This window comes from Lissotriton helveticus, chromosome 5_1, assembly GCF_964261635.1.
Source record: "Lissotriton helveticus chromosome 5_1, aLisHel1.1, whole genome shotgun sequence".
Classification (NCBI taxonomy): domain Eukaryota; kingdom Metazoa; phylum Chordata; class Amphibia; order Caudata; family Salamandridae; genus Lissotriton; species Lissotriton helveticus.
The window spans coordinates 2021940547-2021965214 of record NC_136065.1 but is presented as its reverse complement, the minus strand read 5'-3'; the positions used below and the strand labels follow the sequence as shown (position 1 = coordinate 2021965214).

At 46.5% G+C, this 24668-nt stretch overlaps 1 long non-coding RNA gene across 2 annotated transcripts in view; it reads left to right on the top strand.

Annotated features, from left to right (window-relative positions):
- LOC144753954 (uncharacterized) overlaps nt 1-24668 on the top strand; it is a 277219-nt gene that overhangs the window by 226859 nt on the left and 25692 nt on the right. Inside the window, exon 2 of one of the 2 annotated variants that reach the window (XR_013594612.1) lies at nt 24419-24590. The exons of the other annotated variant lie outside the window; for it this stretch is intronic. This is a non-coding gene — a long non-coding RNA (uncharacterized LOC144753954). The remainder of the gene's footprint in view (nt 1-24418; nt 24591-24668) is intronic. 2 annotated transcript variants of the gene reach the window in all.

Here is a 24668-nt window from a genome sequence, read left to right as displayed (position 1 = left end):
ATTCGGCATATTCTAAGAGACAGGATTGTGCCCAGTTGCAAAGATTCCTGAAGGTCGAGAGGAGGGATCTTTGCTGACGGCAGTGATTCATTTTCTAACACCCGTTTTAAAATTGGCACTGTATTTCATCCATATTAAAATAGAGGGAAAGAGCTAAGGGCTGTGAAGTGAAAGTCGTAGCACACCTCCCCCACGTGACATCGATCAAGCGCCCATATGGCGCCTCCTCACCCAAATGAAGAAAATACAAGCTCGCACAGCAGCAGGGGGGGAGGAGGGGGCCTGCACTTGCGGGAGCGATAATTGCTGCCATTTGGCGGCGCGTGCTCCCGCAAGTAGATCGCCTCACGTGCAGGCGTTGCCATTGATGGCAATGCAACGCGTGCACGTCTTTGGGTCAAAAAGCAAGTCGATTACATGAGGTCCCCTCCTATGCAACGCATGCGTGTTGTGTAGGACGAGACCTAAAATGGGTCATTTTTCACTGCGAAATTGAGGGGTGACCACGTTGTGTTTTGAGCCGCTTCCTGTCGCGGGCACTAGGTGGACCCACACAAGTGAGGTACCATTTTTCTCTGAAGACTTTGGGGAATGCGGGGTGTGTAGAAATTTGTGGATCCACACAGATTCCACAACTTTCCACCACAGAAATGTGGGGAAATGTGTTTTTTTTAATGATTTTGTAGGTTTGCAAGGGATTCTGGGTAACAGAACCTGGTGTAAGGCAGTCATGTCACCCCATCATGGATTTCCCTCGGTGTCTAGTTTTAAAAAATGTATAGGTTTGTTAGGTTTCCCTATGTGCCGGCAGAGCTAGGGTTGAAAAACTACAGCTAGGCTCTTTGCCAAAAAAGGGTCATTTTTCACTGCGAAATTGAGGTGTGACCACGTTGCGTTTTGCCCCGTTTCCTGTCGCAGGCACTAGGCCGACCCACACAAGTGAGGTACCATTTTTCTCATAAGACATTGAGGAACGCGGGGGGAAATTTTTGGATCCACGCAGATTCCAGAACTTTCCACCACAGAGATGTGGGGAAAATGTGTTTTTTTTTTACAACCTTTTAGGTTTGCAAGGGATTCTGGGTAACAGAACCTGGAGGGAGACAGTCAAGTCACCCCATCCTGGATTCCCCTGGTCGTCTAGTTTTCAAGCATGTATGGGTGTGCTAGGTTTCCTTAGGTGCCGGCAGAGCTAGGGTTAAAAGACTACAGCTAGGAACTTTGGCAAAAAATGGTCATGTTTTCACGGCGAAATTGAGGTGTGACCACGTTGCGTTTTGCGCTGTTTCCTGTCACACGTACCAGGCCAACCCAAACAAGTGAGTACCATTTTTCTCGTAAGACTTTGGGGAAGATGGGTTGAGTGGAAAATTCTGGATCCAGATAGATTCCAGAACTTTCCACCACAGAAATGTGGGGATAATCAGTTTTTTTGACAATCTTTTAGGTTTGCAAGGGATTCTGGGTAACAGAACCTGGTAGGAGGCAGTCAAGTCACCCCATCCTAAATTCCCCTGGGTCTCTAGTTTTCAAAAATGTATAGATTTCCCTAGGTGCTGGCAGAGCTAGGCTTCAAAAACTACAGCTAGGCACTTTGACAAAACAGGGTCATTTTTCACTGCGAAATTGAGATGTGACCACATTGCGTTTTGCGCTGTTTCCTGTCGCAGGCATTTGGCCGACCCACACAAGTGAGGTACCATTTTTCTTGTAAGACTTTGGGGAACGCAGGGTGTGTAGAAATTTGTGGATCCACGCAGATTCCAGGACTTTCCACCACAGAAATATGGGGAAAATGTGGGTTTTTTGGACAATTTTTTAGGTTTGCAAGTGATTCTGGGTAACAGAACCTGGTGGGAGACAGTCAAGTCACCCCATCCTGAATTTCCCTGGGTGTCTAGTTTTCAAAAATGTATAGGTTTGCTAGGTTTCCCTAGGTGCCGGCAGAGCTAGTGTCCAGAAACTACAGCTAGACACTTTGTAAAATTAGGGTACATTTTCATTGTGAAAATGTGGTGTGTTCACGTTGGGTTTTGAGCCATTTCCTGTCGTGGCACTATGCCTACCCACACAAGTGAGGTACCATTTTTATCGGGAGACTTAGGGTAATTTATATTGGTAAAGCAACTGTTATTACCTATTGATTTTTGATGCAATTCTGCCTTTTAAATGAAAGACATTGTGTAAAAAAGAAATCATTTTGAAAAATGACCGATAATTCTCATGCTAGTGTGAGTATTTCCAATTTTGAAAATGTGCAAATATGTACTGTTTCTAAACTCTATAATTTGTTCCCATTTCAGAAATACATAGGTGTCTTTCATTCCGATTTTTCCATGTATACATTTTCCCACAATAATTGCTATATACCCGGTACATAATATAAAGCCATTGCAAATTGCTGCTCAGTTTTTGACTCTGGGTTCGTCTGGTTCTTGGTAAACCTACATGTCCTATATATCCCTACAACCAGGAAAGTCCAGCGGATGTAACGGTATATTGCTTTTAAAGAGATGTCATAATTACAAGAAGTTACAGGTGAAAACGTTGACACTAAAGGCTTTTTGTTCAACTAATTTTAATTTTTTCCTATATTTAACTGTTAGTTTCTATAAAGAAACCTTGATGGATCTACACAAATGACCCCTTGCTGAATTCAGAATTCTATCTTCTTTTCTTAAATGTATAGCTTTCCAGGATCCATTATTGCTTTCACACCCATTTATACCATTAACTGGAAGGAGGTTGAAAGAACAAAAAATAGCAAAAATAGGCTATGTCCCAGAAAAATGCGAAAACTGTGTAAAAAATGTTGGTTTTCTGACAAACGTCTGTCATTCCCTAGAAGCTGGGAAAGTGGTGATTCCAGCCCTACCAATCCTTTTTTTGATAACATTTGCAGGGAAAAACCCAGATGCTTTCATTTGCAGCCCGTTTTTCCCATTTAAAAAAAATAAAAATAAAAATGTTGCTGTTTTGCCTAATTTGTGGGACCTCTCCAGGGGAATCCACAAACCCTGGATACCTTTAGTATCCCCATGATGTTGCAAGAAAAGGACGCAAATTTGACGTGGATACCTTCTGTGGTCAAAAAGGTACAGTGGCCTAAGCGTGCACTACCCCAAATAGCCAAAAAAAAGGCTTAGCACAGGGGGGAAAAGGCCTAGCTGCGAAGGGGTTAACCATTCTACACCCTAAAATGCACAACTGGTGTATTCCCTTTACATACACTTATCCACTTTGTCACATATGAATAGTTTAACATTGTCTCACTGTGGCCCTGTCACATACACATATGACCTCCATGCACAATAACCCCATTGAATTATACACATTAATAATTAACCTCACACATTGTAAATGCGCTGCTCCACTCATATCTCACAATAGTGCAACAGACTGCACTATCATCACCTGCCATAATCCAATCATGTCTAGTTGGATAAATCCCTTTCACATCGAAGTATTCCTACCACACCTTGTTCAGGATTAAACAAGTGTTTCAAGCTTGCATACTCTGATTCAAATCCCTGCATGTAACACCACGCACAATGGGAAAATGTGGCTACTGCACGTCTCACACATAAGAACCACTCAAAAACTTAACACATACTTTACACTCAATGACAATAGCAAAATGTGTGCTGGCTCTATTATGTGGGAGTCTCCACCCATTATGAATCACTCAATCAATCAGTCGTTTGCAGAGCGCTCTACTCACCTGTGAGGGTCTCAAGGCGCTGGGGGGGGTGAACAGCTCTGGGTTAGTTGAAGAGCCAGGTCTTGAGGTCCATCCTGAACTTGTGGAGGGTTGGGGAGCATCTGATGTTGAGTGGGAGCTCGTTCCAGGTCTTGGCTCTCCCACCCGTTCTGCTTCTGTGGATGCGGGGGACCGCTGCTAGGGCAAGGTCGGCGGAATGGTGGTTCCGCTTGGGTACGTGGAAACATACTGGGTCGTTGAGGTTTTTGGGTCCGATGTTGTTGAGGGATTTGTAGGCGTGGGGAGTTTGTATGTGACCCTCTTCTCTATGGGGAGACAGTGGAGGTTTCGCAGGTGTTGGGTCATATGTTCGCGGTACGGTGTCCTTAGGATGAGCCTGGTGGCAGCATTTTGGATGGTTTAGAGCTTGCGTAGTAGAGTTTTGTTGATTCCGGGGTAGAGGGCATTACCGTAGTCAAGTCTGCTGGTGATGAGTGCGTGGGTGATGGTCATTCTGTAGTCGGGGCGGATCCATTTGAAAGTCTTACGGAGAATGAGGAGGCAGTTGAAGCTGGTGGAGAAGACAGCGTTGTTATGGCGGTTCATGGAGAGGGAGGAGTCGTGGATTATGCCGAGGTTCCGAGCGTGCTCTATGTCTGGGTGGGTGGGCTCATGAGGGCAGAAGGCCACCAGGTGTTGTCCCAGGCGGAGGTGCAGGGTCCGAGGATGAGAACCGTGGTCTTCTTGAAGTTGAGCTTTAGGCAGCTATCCTTCATCCAGGCTGCTACATTTCTCATTCCTTCCTGGTAGCTGAGTCTGGTTATTTATGGGTTCTTGGAGAGGCAGAGGATGAGTTGGGTGTCCTCAGCATAGGAAACAATGCTAAGCCCATACTGTCAGACGATGGTGGCGATGGGGGCCCTGTAGATGTTGAAGAGCATCGGACTTAGTGAAGAACCTTGGGTACTCTGCAGATGATGTCAGTAGGGTTGGAGAGGAAGGGGGGGGTCTTACCCTCTTGGTTCTGTCAGAGAGAAAGCATCGGATCTAGTTGAGGGCGGACCCCTGTATTCCTGCTTGTGGAGTGTGGCGGGTAGTGTGCGATCTGTGATGGTGTCGAAGGCTGCGGAGAGGTCTAAGAGGATGAGGGCTGCGGTGTGTCCCTGGTCGAGCAGCATGAGGATGTTGTTGGTGGCAGCGAGGAGGGCGGTCTCGGTGCTGTGGTTGCTGTGGAAACCGGACTGGGAAGTGTTCAGGATACAGTTTTCGGTTGACCAGGAGGTGATGGTTGACTTCTCAGCGGTGGTGGGTGGTGTGGTGCTGTCTTCTGCAGGCTCGCTGAAATTTTCGTAGAGGGCCTGGAACTTCAGGTGGAAGTAGGCGCTGAGTTTGTCGCAGAGTTCCTGGGAGGGTGCGATGTCAGTGGCTTTGCAGGAGGGTCGTGCAAACTGTTGTATTATGTTGAACAGCTCCTACTGTTGGATGCGTTAATCTTGACTTTGTCACTGATGAAGGTTCTTTTGGTGTCCTTTAGACACTGGTGGTAGTCCTTCATGGCGATCCTGTGGTTGTTTCATGTTTCCGTGGTCTTCTGGTTCCGCCAGATTTTCTCCAGACGTCTGCTGGTGCGTCTGGCTTCTTGGAGTTTGGTGGTGAACCAGGCGGACTTTGGCAGGTGTGGCTTGGCGGAGTGTTGGAGAGCTGCCAGCTTGTCGGCGCAGCAGGAGACCCAGTGATGGAATTCCCTGGCCATGGAGTTGGTGCTGGTGGTGGCCTTGGGGGAGTTTTGGACGAGGGTCGAGTTCAGTTGTTCCTCCGTCACCTTACTCCAGTTCCGTCAAAGTGGGCCCAGGGTGGGTTTGGGTGTGGTGGTGGTGTTGAAAGTGAAATGGACGCAGTGGTGGTCTGTGCTGATGGGCTGGGTGGTGTGGCTGAAACGGATGTTTGATCCTTCCGCGAAGATGGGGTCGAAGGTGTGCCCTGCCCTGTGGGTGGGAGTGCTGATGAGCTGTTTCAGTCCTAGATTGGCAAGGTTCTCGAGGAGAGAGGTGAATATCGGGATCCTGGCTGTTCTCGAGGTGGAAGTTCAGATCCCCGAGCAGGATGTAGTCAGTGGAGGTGATGGTGTGGGGTGCGGCGAGCTCGGCGATGGTGGTTGCCGGTTGGGCACGGGGTCCTGGCAGTTTGTAGATGAGTGTACCACTTAGCATGGTCCTGGAGGGTCGTCTGGATCTGGAGGTGTTCTGTGTTGGAGTGTGGGTCGCTAGTGCTGGATGTGGAGAGTCGGAGGGGGGTCTTGTGTGCAATGGCGAGTCCTCCTCCCGGTCGGTGTGGGCGATCCTTTCTCTGGATCTTGTAGCCGTCAGGGATAGCTGTGGCGATGTCGGAACTGGAGGTGGCGTTAGCCCAGGTTTCCGGGAAGAAGGCAACATCAGGCGAGAGGGTGTCCATCCGGTCCCAGATCTCTACGGCGTGTCAATGTAGGGAGCGCACGTTGAGAAGGATGCAGTTCAGGGTTTCTGTGGGTCATCCAATAGGTGGTCCTTCAGTGGCAGAGGGCGTCATGTCAATGGTGAAAGAGCTATGGCAGTGTCTGCAAGAGAAATGCCCGTGGGTCGTGTTGGGTGTGGATCTTATGCAGTCTGCTGGGCCTCTGGGGTTGAGGGCGATGAGGCTGGCTGAGTCATAGCGGTGGGGGCCAGGAGAACCAGGGTTCCTGGCGATGGTCGCTGGCGGGTCAGGGATGGGTGCAGACGGGCTTGCCTTAGGGGTGCCTTCGGCGCCCCAGCGGTGCAACCACGCAGCGGTTCCCATTATGTAGGGTAGGAGGCGGGAGTAGAGGAGGAGGCGGGAGTGGGGCTGGGTCACGGGATGGGGCGAGAGTTAGAGTAGGACCGACAGAAGCGGGAAGCACTGAGGCGCTATCACAGTGAAGTCCTATGACCTGTAGTGCCCCTTAGAAGACACGCAAATACCGTGAATGCAGTGATGCCCCTGAAAATAGAAAACAGACAATAAAGCCAAAAGTATCACAAGACCTGAGGCAGAGTCGGGCGTGGGGCGCGAGGCTCGGACCCTGCTTGTGAAGGGCTGCGGGTGAGAATCAGCTAGCGGATCTGCTGGGGAGAGTGCTTCCTGGACCGGAGTTGGAAACACCAGTTGCTCCCCCCTCTACACTTGTTTGAGAAAGCTTAGCAAATGCAACGTCAACCTTGAAAAAAACATCTGTAGCTGACCCTTCTGGCCACCCAAACCCACCTGCACCTCCAGCCAGCTCCCTGGGGAATGGAGCTCCGACCCTGGCAGTTTACACCCTTACCCCAGGCCGATATCCATGTCGGTAAGTTCCCCCACTGCCCTTCATTCCTGGACCACTTTCCCTACGGTCCACACTGAGTAATGCGGGTGCCTTCATTTTCCCACTGGGCCCACACCGGAGTCCTATGGAACCAACTTTTTATTTTCCACATTCCCACAACTTCGATCAGCCCATCAGTGTGCTCTTTGCCAGCATGACTCCCACTGCTGAGCACTCCTTTAATTACTCTAGCCTTCCCCTCGCATCGCACTACAATCATGGTGAGTGCAGGTTTGGGTACACACCCTAACTACTGTACCCTCTCCTAGAGACTCTTTCTCTGATTGTTCATTCCTCATTCTCTTCTCTCTCTCCCCCCTGTGTCCTCAGGGCGCCTTCTTCATTGATTGACAATTGTCATGGTGGTCCAAGCTTTGCTGTCCCACCACGTTCTTCCATTAACTCCCACACCCTTCAGGTACTATCTCCGATCCGCCTTCCATCCTCTCCTCCTACCCCGCCATTCCTCCCATTCCCAGGTCTCACTTTCCCCTTTTCCTCCTCTGTATAGCACTTTCACTGGTAACCTGGTCCTGATGATGATCCGAAACAACTAGGATCGAAACGCTGTCGACATACCAGCAATTTCTCCGGCGTCTTTTACTATGGTCAACTAAAATGTTTGAAAATATGATAAAATAATCAAAGTAATCCACTGTGAACCATAAGTCTTCCTGTATATATTTGTCACTGTTCTACATTGTGACACCTCTGTTTTCTCCACTTGTCACACACCGTTCACCTCTAAGTGTCGTGAGCACTTGACTGCACAAAGTTTGTGTTACCTTTGCAATAATTGCTTACAGTGCTAATACAACAGTTCCCAATTGTTTTCTATAATCATTGTTTCCCTCTTGTACTCGGTCAAATACATGACGCTATGAGCACATCTGAATACAATTATGAGTCTCCCTGCGTTCTATTCTTGTAATGTCATGTACATTCCAGTCCTCTCAATAATACCGGTTGAGATATTGTTGTTTGTTCATATCCAGAAAATGTAGACATAAAAGTCTGGAATACATGCTGTCATAGTGAACATACTCCATGGACCATATGCAATCCATGCTATACTATCATCATATCAGGCTTACACTACTATTTGCACATGTTTAACGGTTTACTTAAAGGACAATTTGATGACTATAGTTGAATGTTTGGTCCTATTGAAGCCATTTGTTCACTGTCTATTTTTAACTCTGTAGATATGTAGACTGCCAGGCCTCCTTTTGGCGGCCCAAAGGTTTTGGTTTTGGTGGCTTGAATTATGTAGTGGATGTATTTTGCCAAAGGGAGAGCTTTGAATGCCCAAGTTTCTTGCAGAGCTATTATGTCATAGTTCCCCCATTTTTTGGAGTGAAATCCATTCTCCAGCCATTTTTTTGCACCTGCGATGTTCCACGAGAGCATCTGTATGTTACTTGGATCTTGGGTTGATAGATTGTCTACCGTTGGTCAATGGCGTGAGGTCGAGTTTAGGACTCCTGGCAGCCAACCCCAGTTGTCCTTAGCACCTTCCATTCTGTTAACCAGGTCATTCTGTGGCACCCTTTTCTGTATTGAAGACAGACTGCCACCAATTGATGCTTTGAGCAATGTTTGAGTGTTCGGCATAGCGTCTTTCGCCTTTGACCATTTCTGTTGCTTGGATTAAGAATGTTATTCAAGGGGCCAGGATAGCGTGGTGAAACTGGTTTTAGCAGTTTAATTCCCCAAGCTTCAAATTGCACCTTTGAAGCTATGATGAGCTGCGCGTCTTCCTCAGTCTGCCAGGTTGTCAGTGTTTGCTTCTTACTTTTTTGATTTGCCATTCCTATAAATTCTACTGCCAGCAGGTTCGCTGAGGTTAAGTATTTTAGCGCTGGAATGTTTGCTGTAAGTTTCAATATATTCCCCCTGTTCAGTATGTCCTGTCGACCTTTTGAGTCATATCCTGGGATTAGCAATAATTGCCGTTCTGTTGGAGCATTACAATGGACAGGCTGTTGCGATAAGTCGTCTTCCTTGTTTCCAACTTTGATTTGTTTTCGGTCGTCTGTGATTTCAACTTTTATGTTGACCTGTTGGGTCTTGAAATCCTCTGCGATGAGATCGACCAAGAGATCATCCACCCGGCATCCTGAACTATAGATGGTTTCTGCTTCCAGGGCCGTGTTCCTTCGAGTTGTATTGCCTTCCTGTTCCAATTGCGATATCCTTTGGTTATGCTCCATTCCATTGGTTTCTCCAAGACTGAACATTTGGAGTTTTGGGGGTGGCCTTTTTCTGGCCATCTATCGTGCTATCGCCGCCTTTTTGGTTCCCAGTTTTTGAATTATCTTGATTGTCATGGACCTTTCTTGTTTCTCCCCATCCTTCTGCACAATCTTTTTTGGTGTCATGGCCCGTTTCTGTTTTAAGTTGCGCTTGATTATTTGCCGTTTTATTTCCTGGGCCTATTTCCACAAGACAATTGTGGGCTGTTGAAATGCTGGACGAAGTTCCTTGTTGCTCTTGTCTTCTCTTGTCTTCTTTAATGGTTTCAGTCCGTTGCCCACTTTTCTTCTGTGGGTTTTTCAAATAAGTGGTCTTCATTGTTTGCTGGAATCCGGCTTCAGTGGCCTTTTTAATTGGCCCATGTTTGTTGTCTCCTTTTCTTCCGGCTTGTTCATCCTTTTCTGCCAGTTCTGAGCTAATGGAACTGGCGGAGAGATCGTCTGTTGAACTAACTGAGGTTGTTGTTGTGTTACCTTTCTTTAGTTGGAAGAACATTGGGTAGGTCTTTATTGTGTGCTGCTCTGTGGGAAGGGACATTTTGTGATAGTTTTCGATCTTTATTGCTTATTTTCTCCTGCTTGTCTGTTTTATCGTCCTCGCAAGGCTCTGGGTTTAGGAGAACTTGGTTGTTTTCTTTTGTAAGGTTTGTTGGTTCATTTTCTTTTTTTTTCTACATTCACACCCAGGGTAGATTTATTTATTTGGATTATCTGTTCGAGGAGTGTAGGACGCAGGCTTAGTTTGTCGATTATTGGGCTGTATGCACACTGGACAGAGTATTTTGCCTGGGCTCTTGAAATTAGAATGTTCATGTTCTCCAGTTTGGTGTTGATCCCAGCTAATTGTATTGCTATGTTGTTCATAAGGTCTATTTGGATATCCATCTTGTCATTTTGCATATTGAATGCAGTTATTGTTGTCCGTAGTGTGTTCAATAAGGATTTGGATGTCTCCGTGAAAACGCTTTGACTACTGGCTGTTGCTCCTTGTTGGTACTGCAGTTTTGATTCCTGGGTCTGTTTTGGGTCTTGATCTTGGTCAAGCCGGTGGATTTTTTCGTCGCCCTCCCTGCAGGTGTTTCTTGGCGTGGTTTTAGTTCCCTGAAAGGATTCATTCAAAGTTGTGTTGTTATTAGGATTAACTTGGAACTTTCTGCCCGTTTGGGCTATTACTTCGGAGGGAGTTGTTTGCATGGTGTTTTTGGTTGTAGGTGACATTCTTTCAGTTGGCCAGGCATTGTCTATTCCTTCTTGGTCTTCTTGGTCCAACCAGTGGACCTGGGCGGCTGTCTGTCGTATTAGTCTTGCGTTGTTTGTTACTGGCTTCGCGGTAGAAGATGTAAGGTTCCCTTGAGCCGTTTTGAGAATTGTTGTTGGCGAGTAGGATTTTTCCCGAAAGCTGATTGCCCTTTGCTCGGGGTTTGATGCGCCTGCTGTCTGATTCTGCTGGTCCGTTTGGTTCATTTGCTCTAAATTGTCTTCAGTAGTGTTGTATGGAGTACCCTCACTTTTGTTCCCGTCTATTTGTACGGGATCCGAGCTCAGGCTTAAGACCTCTTTGTGCGCCATACTTCCACTAGTGCCGTTGATCAACTCCTCCATTTCTGCCAGGGTCAGACTGGTCAGGCCGGACTTTTCCTCGTTCTGGCTTGGTTTTCGTAAAAGCTACTGTTTGATGGAGCCATCTGGTTTTTGACCCACTTCGTTTTGTACCCTGTTTTTTTCGTTCCTGGGAGGAGAAAGAGTCTGTAGAGCCAGAGGAGTCTTAAGGCCTGGGATCTCCGCTGTTGTAGAGTAAATGACTGCACCAGGGTCTTTAAGCAATAGCAGTCTTTTGCCCAGCGCTAGCTTTCTTTTGGCGCCTTCCATTGCATTTCTAAACATTGTTGTTATCGGTGTTATTAGAGGGCTTTTTTACTTGGTGGCACAGCCTTCTGCTTCTGATTTCGCACCTTTTTTTTTTCTTCTTTCTTGGTTTTCTGAGTTTTCTGAGTTGGGGCCTGTCTAACTCGCCCCGATCTCATTTCCCTAAAAAAGCCCGCCTTCGTAAGGCCAGCAGCTAGCCCGTGCTGGGATCTGGGGTCTGGGGTCTGACACTGGCTTTCTTCTCCTTTTACCTTTTGCCTTTTGTCCTCCTCTTGTCTTTCCCTTAGCCCTTCCTGCGCTCCCATATTGTATGGTAGAACGCCAGTCGGGTCCGTGGGCCAGTTGTCCTCCTTCGGGAACTAGCAGCCCGTCAGTGCCCACTACAGACACAACAATGCCCCATCCGGGGCTCCAGCAACAAGAGGGGTCTCGGAGTTTCGTGTTAGCTGCCCACTACTCGCGCCACCTGCCTTTCTGCCTTTTCTACCACTTTTTTTGCTGCACTCGCGTCGGTTCACCCCTATCGCCTCCACCTCAGCAAGGATAGTGCCTCTCTGTGACTCTGTGACTCTGTGTCTCCTTGAATTGTAATGATTCAGGTTTTTTTTTTTGCTTAAAAAAAACAGTTCACTCTATTAGCTCTTCTTGGCTGTTGACAGCAGGTCGCTCTAAGAGGAGTCAGGTAGTCGACCTCTCCGATCCCCCAAAACCAAGCCGCGTCGAGCATCTCTTAGCGTCTCTTTGTGCCACTTAGCGTCTCTTAGTGCCACTTAGCGCCTTGTTAATCAGACCCCTGTACCCCCTGTACTCTGCTCACTCCAATTCAAGGCACAAGCATGAGCTTGTCCCTGGAGGCTCACCTGAGGGCTTGCCCGGAGCTAGAAGCCACTCTCTGCTCTCTGCTTTCTCCCTGCAGCTCCAATCCGATCTTGCTTTCTCCCTGCAGCTCCGATCCGATCCTGCGGGAGGGCAGGATAGTTGAGGTAGGATGGGGCTCAAGTTGGTTCCTTGGCAATTCCTTCGACCACGGCACCTAGCACTCGGCACCCGGCACCCAGCACCCGGCACCTGGCTTCGGGCCGGCACCTGGCTTCGGGCGTCTCCCAGCGTCTTCCCCTGCTGCGGTCCGTGGTCCGCGGTCTTGGCTTGACTTGGCTCGCTCGCTTGCTCTTAGCTTGCTCCTCCTCCTCCTCCACCACACGTGAGTCTATCCCCACTTATCAAAATTACATCGGGGCCTGCTAGCAGAACAAAAACGGTCCTCTTGATTAACACATACGCACATCCTACGGCCAGGAAAAAACTGGCCCACAATAAACAACTAATTGCTACTATCTTAAACATCCGGAGCACTTTTCCCTTGTGGGATTTGATACTCACAGGGGACTTTAATTCAAACCTAATTCATACCCCGGACGAGGACAAATCTCTAGCATCGGACAACATATGCTGGTCCGTTCCTCGCCAATACCAGCCAATGAAGCCAAAAGTGGACCTTGCAGGCCAGGGATTGGTAAATTCCCTAGAGTTCCTTGGGTTAAGAGTGATAAATGGTAGAACGCCAGACGATTTCCCCCCTAAGTTTACATTCCATGGGGGGAAGACAAGATCTAGACTGGACTACACAGCAATCTCAGTATCACTGATCCCATGCCTCGCCCACTTCTCGATAGAGTTCACAACTAGGAGTGATCACTCATACCAGCTGATACATTTTAGGCTAAAAATAACCAAACACCAGGTAAACGCAACGGTTGAAGGCAACATACATACGGTTGACCTAAAACGCCTAAAATGGTCCAACGATACAATTGAAACTTTACAGTTACAAATAAAAAAGAAGTTAATCACTAGCAATGCCGGGGCCCACAATAAAATTCATGCATGGGAAAACTTCACAGTGGACTTAACAACATTAATGTCGTCTGTACAAACGCATACAAACAATCACAGCCAAATAAACAACCCGGGAAAAACATCATCGGCAGGGCTGCGAACTCTGAAATGTAAATTAAAAAAATCCATAAGGTTGCTAAAAAGAACAGCTACTGACACAGCCGCATGGGAAAGGGCAAGGCTGCTCAGGAAATGTTACAAAAAAGACCTCTGGGAAGAAAAAAGAAAAACCAACGACAAATTCTGGGCTGAACTCCTCTGTACCTCAAAGAAATCCAACTCAAAATAGTTCTGGATAATCATAAACAGCTTGAATCGACCAGCAAGATGTTTATCATCAAACATACAAGAATCCGAGTGGGTGGAATTTCTATCCATGAGGTTTACGGACTCAATCCATCGATAAACAATCGTGGGAAACATTTATGACGCTGTTGTGGGAAATGGCAAGTCCTATGGGTCCACAGACACTACCAGCCCAGACGACGCTGCAATTCCACAAAAAAAGGAACAACCACACGCCGATACAAATCTAACGGAGGGAAATGCCTCCCGGACACTAGGAACAAGTTACTCGTCCCCCTCAAGGGAAGGAGTCAGACGCTTAATTAAGAAAGGCAGGAACGATGGTGCGCCAGGCCCCAACGGAATCCCCCAAGAGATCTTCAAACATGATATTCCGTTTTGGGGTCATCACCTCTCTGAATTATATCAAGAGATAGAGAATCTAAATATAATACCAGTGAACTGGCAAGGTTCGATCCTGACCCTCATATTCAAAAGAGGAGACAGAGTAAACCCAGCTCACTACAGGCTGATAACCCTGCTAGATGTAGAGGCTAAATACTACGCATCCCGGGTGCTGGAAGATCTCAAGAAATGGTCTGACAACCTTAATCTCATCCCGGTCAACCAGACGGGCTTCAGACAAGTCTTAGGGACGACGACGAACATATTAGGTCTATCACTAATCGCAAACAAGCTTAAGCAGAGGAAATTACACCTCTACCTCTGCTTTATAGACCTAAAGGCAGCCTTTGACAGTGTTGACCGCCACCTCCTATGGAGAAAGCTGCAAGCTTGGGACGTCCCTGAAAGGCTACTAAAAGGCATATTGCTGTTCTATTCAAACACCTGGTTAAGGATCAAGATCGGCGATGGGACCAGATTATCAAGGAAGCTGACAACCACCATAGGCTTAAAACAAGGGTGTGTCCTGGCCCCTCACCTTTTTAATTTGTTTCTATCTGACCTCTCTCAAAGGCTGGACAGCACTAATTCCCAACCACCAAAGCATGGCGAATTGAGACTCTCGCATCTTTCATATGCGGATGACGTGGTGCTAATGAGCCAAACAAAGATTGGTCTCCAAAGATCCCTGAATGAAATGTCAGCATACATTTCAGAAAACAAACTCGAAATAAACATATCCAAAACCAAAACGATGGTGCTTCGGAGCCAACAGCGAAGAAAACAGACAATCTGGCTCAATGGAAACCAACTAGAGGAGGTTAAAAAATACAAATATTTAGGCCTCTACATTGACAACACAAGAAACCTTACGGAGCAAAAAAGGTATATGTCGCTGAGAACAAGTGCCCTAACGTTTGCTTTCAGCTCACTGGCCAAAACCCTGAAGGGCCCCTCCTATAAACCCTTGCTCGCTGTAATGAAGGCAAAAATCTTGCCAACTCTGACCTATGCCAGCACTGCCTTCCACGGCCAGGATGGAGAACTCTTAAACCAACTAATAGCCTCCATCTACAAAAAGGTATTTCACATTCAAAGGTCGGCCTCTCCAGCCCAGGTTCGCCTTGAATTCGGCCTAAGAAATGAAGACATAGGCAGAATGTACGCGACAGTGAAAACTTGGTACCGATTGAAGCAAAAGGTAGCCACATCAAAGATCAACGAAGCCCTCTGGTGTGAATTAAATGAAGACCAAACTTCTCCTTTTAAGCAATATCTCTGCAAATCACTGTCTATTACATGCACAACGGAACTATGGAATAAAAACTTGCTGTACCAATCCTTCAAACAAGCGGTAAAGAAAGTTTCAAAAACCCATTCATCGCTCCAGGATAAAAAACTTTTAAGACTAAGGTCGCATGCCTGGATGGTGATGAACCACTATAAGTCCCTTGCACCGGCGGCATACTTGAGCGAAACATTTTCAATTAACGTAAAAAAGCAACTTATGACATTACGCTTTGGACCCTTACCATCCTTGGCCGACCAACCCTCTTGGCTGCACACAGGCCCTAAATCATGTCGGCTGTGCAATTCAAAAAGAAGATTTCATCCACGTAATCTGCACTTGTAAAAAACTGCAGGCGGAACGAGTAATCTTACTAAAAACATGCTTCAATGAAAGAGGTATTCGATCCTGCAGAGCTGCAATAATGGCGTGCCTAAACCCCTCAGATCCTCCACTGAATGGCAGGCTGATTAAATTTCTTAAAGCATTCACAAAGTTGTGCTAAAAGGGTCGGAAGCACGAAAAAATGTGGACTAACTCAGTGCACTGAACTTTAATTAGCACTGAACTTTTCTTTTTTAGAAACCCCGGGAAGATACAAAATGATAGTATGTTTAAATCTTTCCTTTTAACCTTTTGTTACAATATTGTTCTTATTCGCTTTTTGCTGCCTGTTCTGAATTGCTATGGTTTTAATTAGCTGAACAATAAATATTACTTACTTACAGACTACAGAAATCTGCAAATGCAAATCTGAACCTGCTTTATTGAGCATAAGGTAAGAAAATATATACCACAAGGCCAATGGCCAGTCCATAGATTTCGGTATGCCCAAAGGGCACACACAACTTGTCCATTGTCTCTTGCCTACACCAAAACTGCAAGGGGTCACCTCCCCTGAGCAGGGCATCTAGGAGGCATGCAGGGCACTATAGGGAACTAGTTTTAGGGATGGTAACCCCCTTAATGGCAAGTAAAGAGAAAGGGAGGGGCACAGGCTGTTTTGGAGGGGTCTTTTGAGCATGAGAGGTACTGGGCTGGTCTGGGGAAATACAGAGTGGTGGAGGGGTTTTGGACTTGGGAGACCGGGGGATTTGTGGAAGGGGGTTTGGGGCTTGACCTTTTAGAAGGGTGGCAGTTGTAGATGTAATGGCAAGTGGGTTGTCTCTTATTCTTTGGAGGGGGTTTGAATGGGTTGGTAGGGAAGAGGCCAAGGTCACAAAGGAAGACTTTTGGGTAGAGGGAGGAGCAGTAGAGGAAAGGGTAGGGATTGTGGAGGGAGAGTGTTGTGAGGTATGCAGAGTATCTGTGGATGCATTTTTGTCTTCAGCTGGTGTGTCTGTGATGGTGAGTGTGCTGTCTGTCTTCTGAGTGGGTGTGGGTTTGACCTTCTCTCTGTGTGTCGGTGTGCCACGTGTGGCTGTTGAGGTATGTGCATGTGTGAGTTTGCGTGTGCTTGGGACAGGTAGGGTATTTGGGACAGTGGATGTGAAAGAGGTAGGAGGGGTGAAGGATTTCTGGAGTTTGGATACTGCTTCCATCAGTGTGGAGGCATGTGCCTGATTGGATCTGTGTAGGGCAGACAGTTCAGTGTGAATGCCCTCCATGAATGACAAGATTTGTATCAAAATACTGCTATATGCATGGTAGACATTCAGAACTGATGTCTGCCATACAGAGATCTGCCTCAGGATGTCTATTGCCTCCAAACCGAGGGCAAGGAGTGAGGTGCCTGGCCCAAAGGAGAGAGCTCCCTTGCCACAGGAGTGACCACAGATAGTGGGACCCCATCGCACCCCAACTACGGAAGGTCGTCAATATCTCCTTTGAAACAGCAACATTCCCAGAAAGCTGGAAGCATGCCAAAATCAACGGCCTCCTCAAGAAGCCCAAGGCAGACCCCAAGGACCTCAGGAATTTCCGGCCCATCTCCCTGCTCCCGTTCCCGGTGAAGGTCATCGAGAAAATCGTCAACGTACAATTGGCCCGCCACTGAGAGACAACAACATTTTGGACCCGTCCCAGTCCGGATTCATATGAAACCACAGCACCGAGACAGCCCTCATCGCCGCCACAGACGACATCAGGCGCCAACTAGACAATGGCGAAACATCAGCCCTCATCCTCCTGGACCTGTCAGCCGCCTTCGACATGGTCTGCCATCGCACTCTAAAAACACACCTCCTAGAAGCCGGAATCCAAGAAAAGGCCCTTGACTGGACCACGTCCTTCCTCTCCGGCAGAACCCAGAGTGTCCGCCTCTCACCCTTCCGATCCGAAGCCACCAACATCATTTGCGGCATCCCCCAGGGCTCATCCCTCAGTCCGACGCTGTTCAACGTGTACATGGCCCCCCTCGCACAAGTGCTCCGCCATCACAACCTCAACATCATCTCCTATGCCGACGACACCCAGCTCATCCTCTCCCTCACCAAGGGCTCACACACCGCCAAAACCAACCTCCACGAGGGAAGGAAAGCCGTCACCGACTGCATGAGGAACAGCCGTCTGAAGCTGAACTCGGACAAAACGGAGGTCCTCATCCTTGGACCCACCCCCTCGGGCCTGGGACGACTCCTGGTGTCCTACCATAGTGGGAACAGCACCGACGCCCACCGACCATGCACGCAACCTAGGATTCTTCCTCGACTCCTCCCTCTCCATGTCGAAACAGGTTAACGTCGTCTCCTCGTCCTGCTACAACACCCTCCGCATTCTACGTAGGATGTAAAAGTAGATCCCAATCGAAACAAGAAGAACGGTGACACAGACCATCGTCAGCAGCAGACTAGACTATGGCAACGCACTCTACGCAGGAATCCCAGCCAAACACCTGCGACGACTACAACGCTAACAAAACGCCTCCGCCCGACTGATCGACAACGTCCCCCGCCACTGCCACATCACCTCCCTCCTGAGAGATCTACACTAGCTCCCTGTCGACAAGAGGATCACCTTCAAGCTCCTCACCCACGCACACAAATCACTCCACAACGCCAGACCAGCCTACCTGAACAGCAGACTCAGCTTCCACACCCCCACCCGCCAGGTCCGCTCCGCCAGCATCTCCCTTGCTGCCGTCCCCCGCATCCAATGAACGACCTCTGGCGACAGATCCTTCTCTTACCTCGCCGCCAAGACCTGGAACACCCTCCCCACCCACCTACAGCAGACCCAAGACCTACTCGCCTTCAGAAGACTCCTCAAGACCTGGCTCTTTGAGCAGTAGTGGCACCCCTCAGCGCCTTGAGACCCTCACAGGTAAGTCACACACTTTACAAGTACGCTGCTTAATTGATTGATTGATTGGGATGGAAAGCACCTGGGAGGATGGAGATGTGAGTGGTGGTGGATTCGGATATTGATGAATCATCTCCTCGGTCCACTACCAGGGAGTCATCACTTGGGCTTGACCGGTCCTCAGATGTGTCATGTGGAGTTGCCAACCGCCCTCTGTGTGGGTCCCCTTATCCGTCCCACCCGTGGATACCTGGATCTCAAATTCAGCACTGGGCCTAGACTGGCACTCTGCTCCCCCTACACGAATGGCACTTTCTCTTCCGGGTACTGATGCTGTGAATAACAATGTAAAAGAATCACATTAGACATATGCATGTACTTGACACATGGGTGACATCACAAATTATCACATTTTAAACTACTACATCTGTTTCACTAACATTATCTCCTCTACATACAATTACGTACATGGTACTTTTCATTATGCAAGTCAAACCTTGTCCCCTCAAACATGTGGTTTTCTATCACATTGGGTGTATCAAGATCATTTGCCATGTCCACAGTGTTGACTACTTCACTGTAAAGCAGGTGATGTATCGTCTTTTGTACCTGATGGTCTTGTGTCATGAAATACCTGTCTCGTCATCTGCAAGGGAGTATAGAGCTCACCATGGGAATAGTATTCACACAATTGAATTGGAACCTAGTATCCATTCTGGTATACCTTGTCATCCAATTGAGAAACATTTGCTGATATGTCACAGGTTAAATGACATCCTTGTCAAACTTAAAGCGTCCATACTCATTGTATGGGTCACGTCACACAGATAACAGTGATTGCACTCATTTTACCTGCAACTTATGTTCTGCACAGTCATGTCATACATATGACTCTGATTGAGTTCAATAATGTAGCTAGTGTGAGAGGCACATGGCCAACTGTCTAGTGTCATCTATGTTGTGCACATTGTAAACAGCTCACCATTTTCAGATGTGAACAATGGTCAACACATTTCCAAGTCTAATAACTGCATCTTCACAATCCTTCTGGTGGAACATAATGTCACTGGCTCATCTGGGATAGGTGTACTGTCTGTACAGACTATCAGTACTGAACCTCCATTCTTCATGAGTCCAGTCAACACTGTGTACCAATCCTGTCTAGACTTCGGAGATCCCTTTTGTTATGTCCCAAGACTAAATGTCCCTCACTCCCAACAGACATATTGCACACTTCCAGCAGCTTAAATTAATCTTTTGTACCATCTCAGTGTTTTTAAAACTACTTCAAGATGATGCATATCTAACAACTCTCATGCTGACAGCGATTCATCATACACAAGGTTGCCAAAGCCCCAAGTAGGTATAGTCAACAGCATTTAAACACATGGAAACTGTTCTGAATGTGTGTCTAACATCAGAAACATATTTTCAGACATGGGTCAGCCAGTGACCATCTGTGTTTGTCAGTGAAAGGTATGTGTTGTCACAGTTACAGAGTCTGACACATGAACTCACTCTTTTGAATGGAGAGAACTAAATCTTCCACACAATTATGTGACAGGCCTGTTTGACAGATAACCAGAGTTAGCATATCTCTAATTGGCCAATGAGATACATATAATAACACTGAGCAGCACAGCTAGGACCAAACAGTGGTACAAGGAGCAACAAAAATCACCGAGCCCTCAATTTGATGTGAACTGCTGTGGGTATGTATAACATGGCTTATTCACACCTGTTTGCTCCAATTACAACATGCCTCACACACATATGTAAACCACAATGAGAACAGGTTATCCATTAGTCAATCTGCTGGCACAGCTTGGGCATTTATATTACAACAAATGGTTACCTCCATGCACAGGTTTCTATTAATGTTGACGATCAGATGAGCATGGCACTACGGTCACTTCCATGAACATGACAGACTCACATCTCCCTGATGACAGAGATGTACTTGGACATCAAATTATTCCTGTGCATATGCAACTTAGAAAACCAATCAGTGGGTTTGGCTGACTTACAACCTTTAAAAGGGACAGCAGGCTAAGCTACTGTAGAGTGCATGTCTAACAAAGCTGTGTAACAAGGCCCATACTCACCACCTCCTTGCTGTTGTCTGGCTTTCAACTGCCCATCCAGGTCAGGGAAGACCACCTCTAGGATGCGGAGCATGTGTGGGGTCAATGTCCATTGCCTGCCCCTCTTGTCAGGACGTGACAGGCCCAGCTGAACCTCAGCGATCTTCTTGGCTTTGCCACGAAGGTTCTACCACCTCTTACAGCAGTGACGGACATGCCGAAGCTCCTTCCCCACGGTATGCATATTCCTGGGGATGGTCCTCCAAATTTTGACCTTCTCATGGGTGTTGACCTGTAAGGATGACATGGTGACAGAACCTTAATGCACATGCTAAATATTTATGTGTCAGACACCAGCACATACTGGTAATGCTCTGTTTGGCATGAATGTCTAAGGGATGTGCATTTGGCATGGTGCGCAGTGGTCCAGGGTAACATGATGAGACTGATGGAGCAAGGATTCGCACGAACAGCGACTTGCTTGTATCAAGATCCTCAAATAATGTTAATAAATATAATCAACATGTTCGTGTTACTAATATTGCACATTTTTACATTACACGGGGTGTCCCAGTGATGCTTGCTTATGTGTTTACTAATCCTAATACGCTTGCCACTAAAATGGCTGCTGGTACGCGGAAATTTCTTCTGAGCATGCGTCGGTCATACCCATGTGATGTGACGTACTCGCAGTTCTGGTGGGAATCTGTTGCACTTGCGCATTAGCAATAAAATGGCTGCTTTGTGTTCTCACATGCCTGAAGCTTGCCCTGCAGCTTTTGCTATGCTGTTTGTTTTGCATTAATCCTAATGCTATAATTATTATAAAGTAAGGGGAGTAGTATAGTGATTCATGGTAAACAGTGCATTCATATATTTCTGTGTTCTAAAATGTTTTCCTTTACTTTTCATGTATCGAATCTTTTGGGCCTGGGAGGTGCTTACTACTCCATCTTAGAAGTCCCTACTGTGCAAGTCACCATGGCAGAGGGAAGAAAACCTTGTAGCAGTGGAACCCAGCCAGCTGGCAGCCACAGCCAAGATGCTCCTGGGAACCGACCTGTGACCTAGCAAGACGAAGCTGAACTGTACTGCATTTGTAACAATTGTATATGAATATTGTATTCTTCATTGTTATCTGTAAAGCACATGTCATGGGAACCCCAAATTCAATGGGCGGTCCCAGAAGATGTATATTAGGGACTTGAGAAAGTCAAATCCTAGTTGGTGTGATGACCTGTCCTTTCTTTTGACCAATCGAAATTGGGGATTCTTACAATTGCAACATTTGGGGGTGGTACACTGACCCAAAAACAGTATAACTAGCTTAGGTTTAGCTAGAGAAATTGTCCGACTTGTCCGAATAGCTGCCCTGTCACTGACACAACGCACTGAATAGCAGATTCAGAAACAGAGGTGCTGCGGAGCACTCTGTCCAACAAACTCAGAGACCCATTCGGGGTTTTGAGAACCTTAAGTGCTGGCAGAGCACTTTGCTGGGGAATTCGATAACCCAATCGGGGTGCTGACTGATAGCTGCAGAGAGGGTGTAGCGCAGGCGTTGCAACTGAACTGCCGGTGCTGGTCTTACCTTGGTGGTCCTCTCCTGATCCTAACCTGGTTTTCCTGTCCTGGGTTTCCAATCTGCACCTGCTGTCCTACTGGCGACTGTCCTTTTTGGGGTTTCTCCTGTCCTTAACTGACCCGTGGATAGGGTTGGTCTACACACCGTTCTAGGTAAATATAAATCTGAGGGAACCCATTTTTTATTCTTTATATCCTTGCTTTGAACAAAATTGCACTTGCGCATTGTTCCTTTTCTTACCCTCCCTGTGCTGACCAATAACAAAGTTTTACACCTTTCTTGCTGTTTTATTAGCATGTTCCATTTTTCCCCATCCTTTAAGAAAAGCCTGAAATACAGTTCATGAAATATAGATGTTCCTTTCTTTACCCGTCCTTTAGTTGAATTAAGTTGTTGCTCTGAAATATTAGCGTGTTCCAATTTTCCCCTTCCCTATAACCACATGGTTATTCAAACTCCTTTAGTCTTCGAAGAATACTCAACTGTGATATTTTAGCATGTTCCTTGTTTCCCGTCCTTTAGTCACTCCATATCAAGTCTAAACTCTGATATTTCTTACTAGCATGTTCCCTGTTCTTACCTTCCCTTTGGTTTCTAAATGGTTGGCATAATCCTTTTTCTGCATAGCTACACAATATTCATGATTCTGGTTATTAATAGTTTAATCACTGTGAATGTCATGCTTTCTGAATATGATGAGAACTAGATAAAGCTTTTCAAAAACTTCACGTGTCTCTGGTTATTATATGAGTGCAAATATAATTAATGGTATTGTATTTTGGTGACTGCCTATCTTCTACAGCTAGCTCCCTGATCCATTGTGATCATTAGGTACCCGTAACGTGGATTGGTAAGTCGGGTACATTGGAAATAAATAGGAATGAACTAGGTTACTGGTAGTAGAGTGTAGTTTACCCGATTATATTTAGCTACTTGTAGTAAAAAAAATTTGGGCCAAAGTGTGCATATGGTAAAATTATTTGTCGGGTGACCTGCGCGCTCTATCAAGACCATCCCATTATAACAGTGATGAGATGTTCCCCCCGGTACACAACAGCAGTGTACCTGGCCTGACCAGTTATCTATTCACTTTTATAGTCACAGATAACATTTTACCTGATTGACAATGAGATTCCTAATGCTAGTAGTGCATGGTGATTGCACAAGGTCAATGAAAATGCAGTGTAGTCATCACCTGCTCCTCTGGTTTGCCATACAGCTGGCAGTTCAGTGGCAGAAGGGTATGTAATAGGGCCTTGTGCTCATCCTCACTGAAAGGTGGGGCCCTCTCCACTGTATGTGCCATTGCAGCTCCCAGAGGATAGAGTAACAGCAGCAAATATACTCACCCGCATCAGTCACCATAACAACTAAAAGCCAATGGCTGTGACTAAAATGGTCCCGATGCGGCTACTGCGTCCTTTGAATACACACCTGTATCGATCAGGATTATAGCTTTCAGCCTATGTCTCAGTCAGAATCGGTTAGGATGCAGCTACAGCGTCCTTTCAGTTATAGGTCTTCAGGGCAGACACTCCTGTGATTGATTTGTTTTTGTGCATTACATGTGGGTAGACAGTTATTTCATGATGACATAGCCCTTTCAATATATATATTTCACACTCCCATGAGGAGCTAACCTTGAGGGGCACATGAGAACATTCTTTTTGAGGTTCAAATAAATATTATGACAAATGTTATCCTTTTACCCTACTAAGCTTGATCACAGTGCCAATTACCTTTGGAGTATACACATGTGTTTAAATTACAGGTTCACTGCTTTTGGTGACCTTCTGAAACCACTGTGCATTCTGTTAGATTCCTGACAGTATATGTTGAGTGTGTGAAGTCATGTATCAAACATTACGTTTTTAATGAGTATACTGTGACAATAATCTGCCACATCAGCTGGTGTTTGTTATTTCAGTTACTTGTGTATATTTGTCTCCCAGACTTAAGTTGGTGACGGGGTAAAGGAAGCACCAGCTACATTATTCATGTTCTATGTATGTGATTGCATGTGTTTGGCAGACATTGCAACATCACAGTGTCCTCCCTGTGACACTTGTGAGCAGGATTTTCATCGTGGGACACTGTGTGTATCATGATCCTATTATGTGTATCTTCAAACCATGTAATTGTTGTCGCAAACCATATATTGGCTAATTTAGTTTGGCGGTGCAGAGTATGTGATGCTCAATCAAATGAATGGTGACAGGCAACAGAGCATTTTGACTGTACATCATTTTATTTGCTGTGGCACCATCCTTTGGTAACATGTCTGGGAAGGGTGCAAATGCTGTGATATGTATGTGGGGCAAGTATTTCTCATGAAATGGGTATTTCAAATGTTCTGTACCTTTATTTGTTTAACCAATTCATGTTCAGTTTGTCGCAATGCATGTTGCTTTGTACATTATAAACTGATACCAACTCTGTTTACACCCTACATATAGGTATTGTAGATGTCCTCCAGTGTACAGGCCCTTTCCCGACCCACAGACCAGGGAGGAACATGAAACCATCAGGCAATATCGGTTCAACAGGCAAATTATTGAGGATTTGTCCACGCATTTGGCACCACATCTGCAGCCGCAACGCACATATACTCAGGTGCTGACCCCCAAGGTGAAGGTGATGGCAGCCCCACATTTCTTTGCCATGGGGTCACTTCAATTTACAGTGGCAACAGCTGGTGGCATGTCT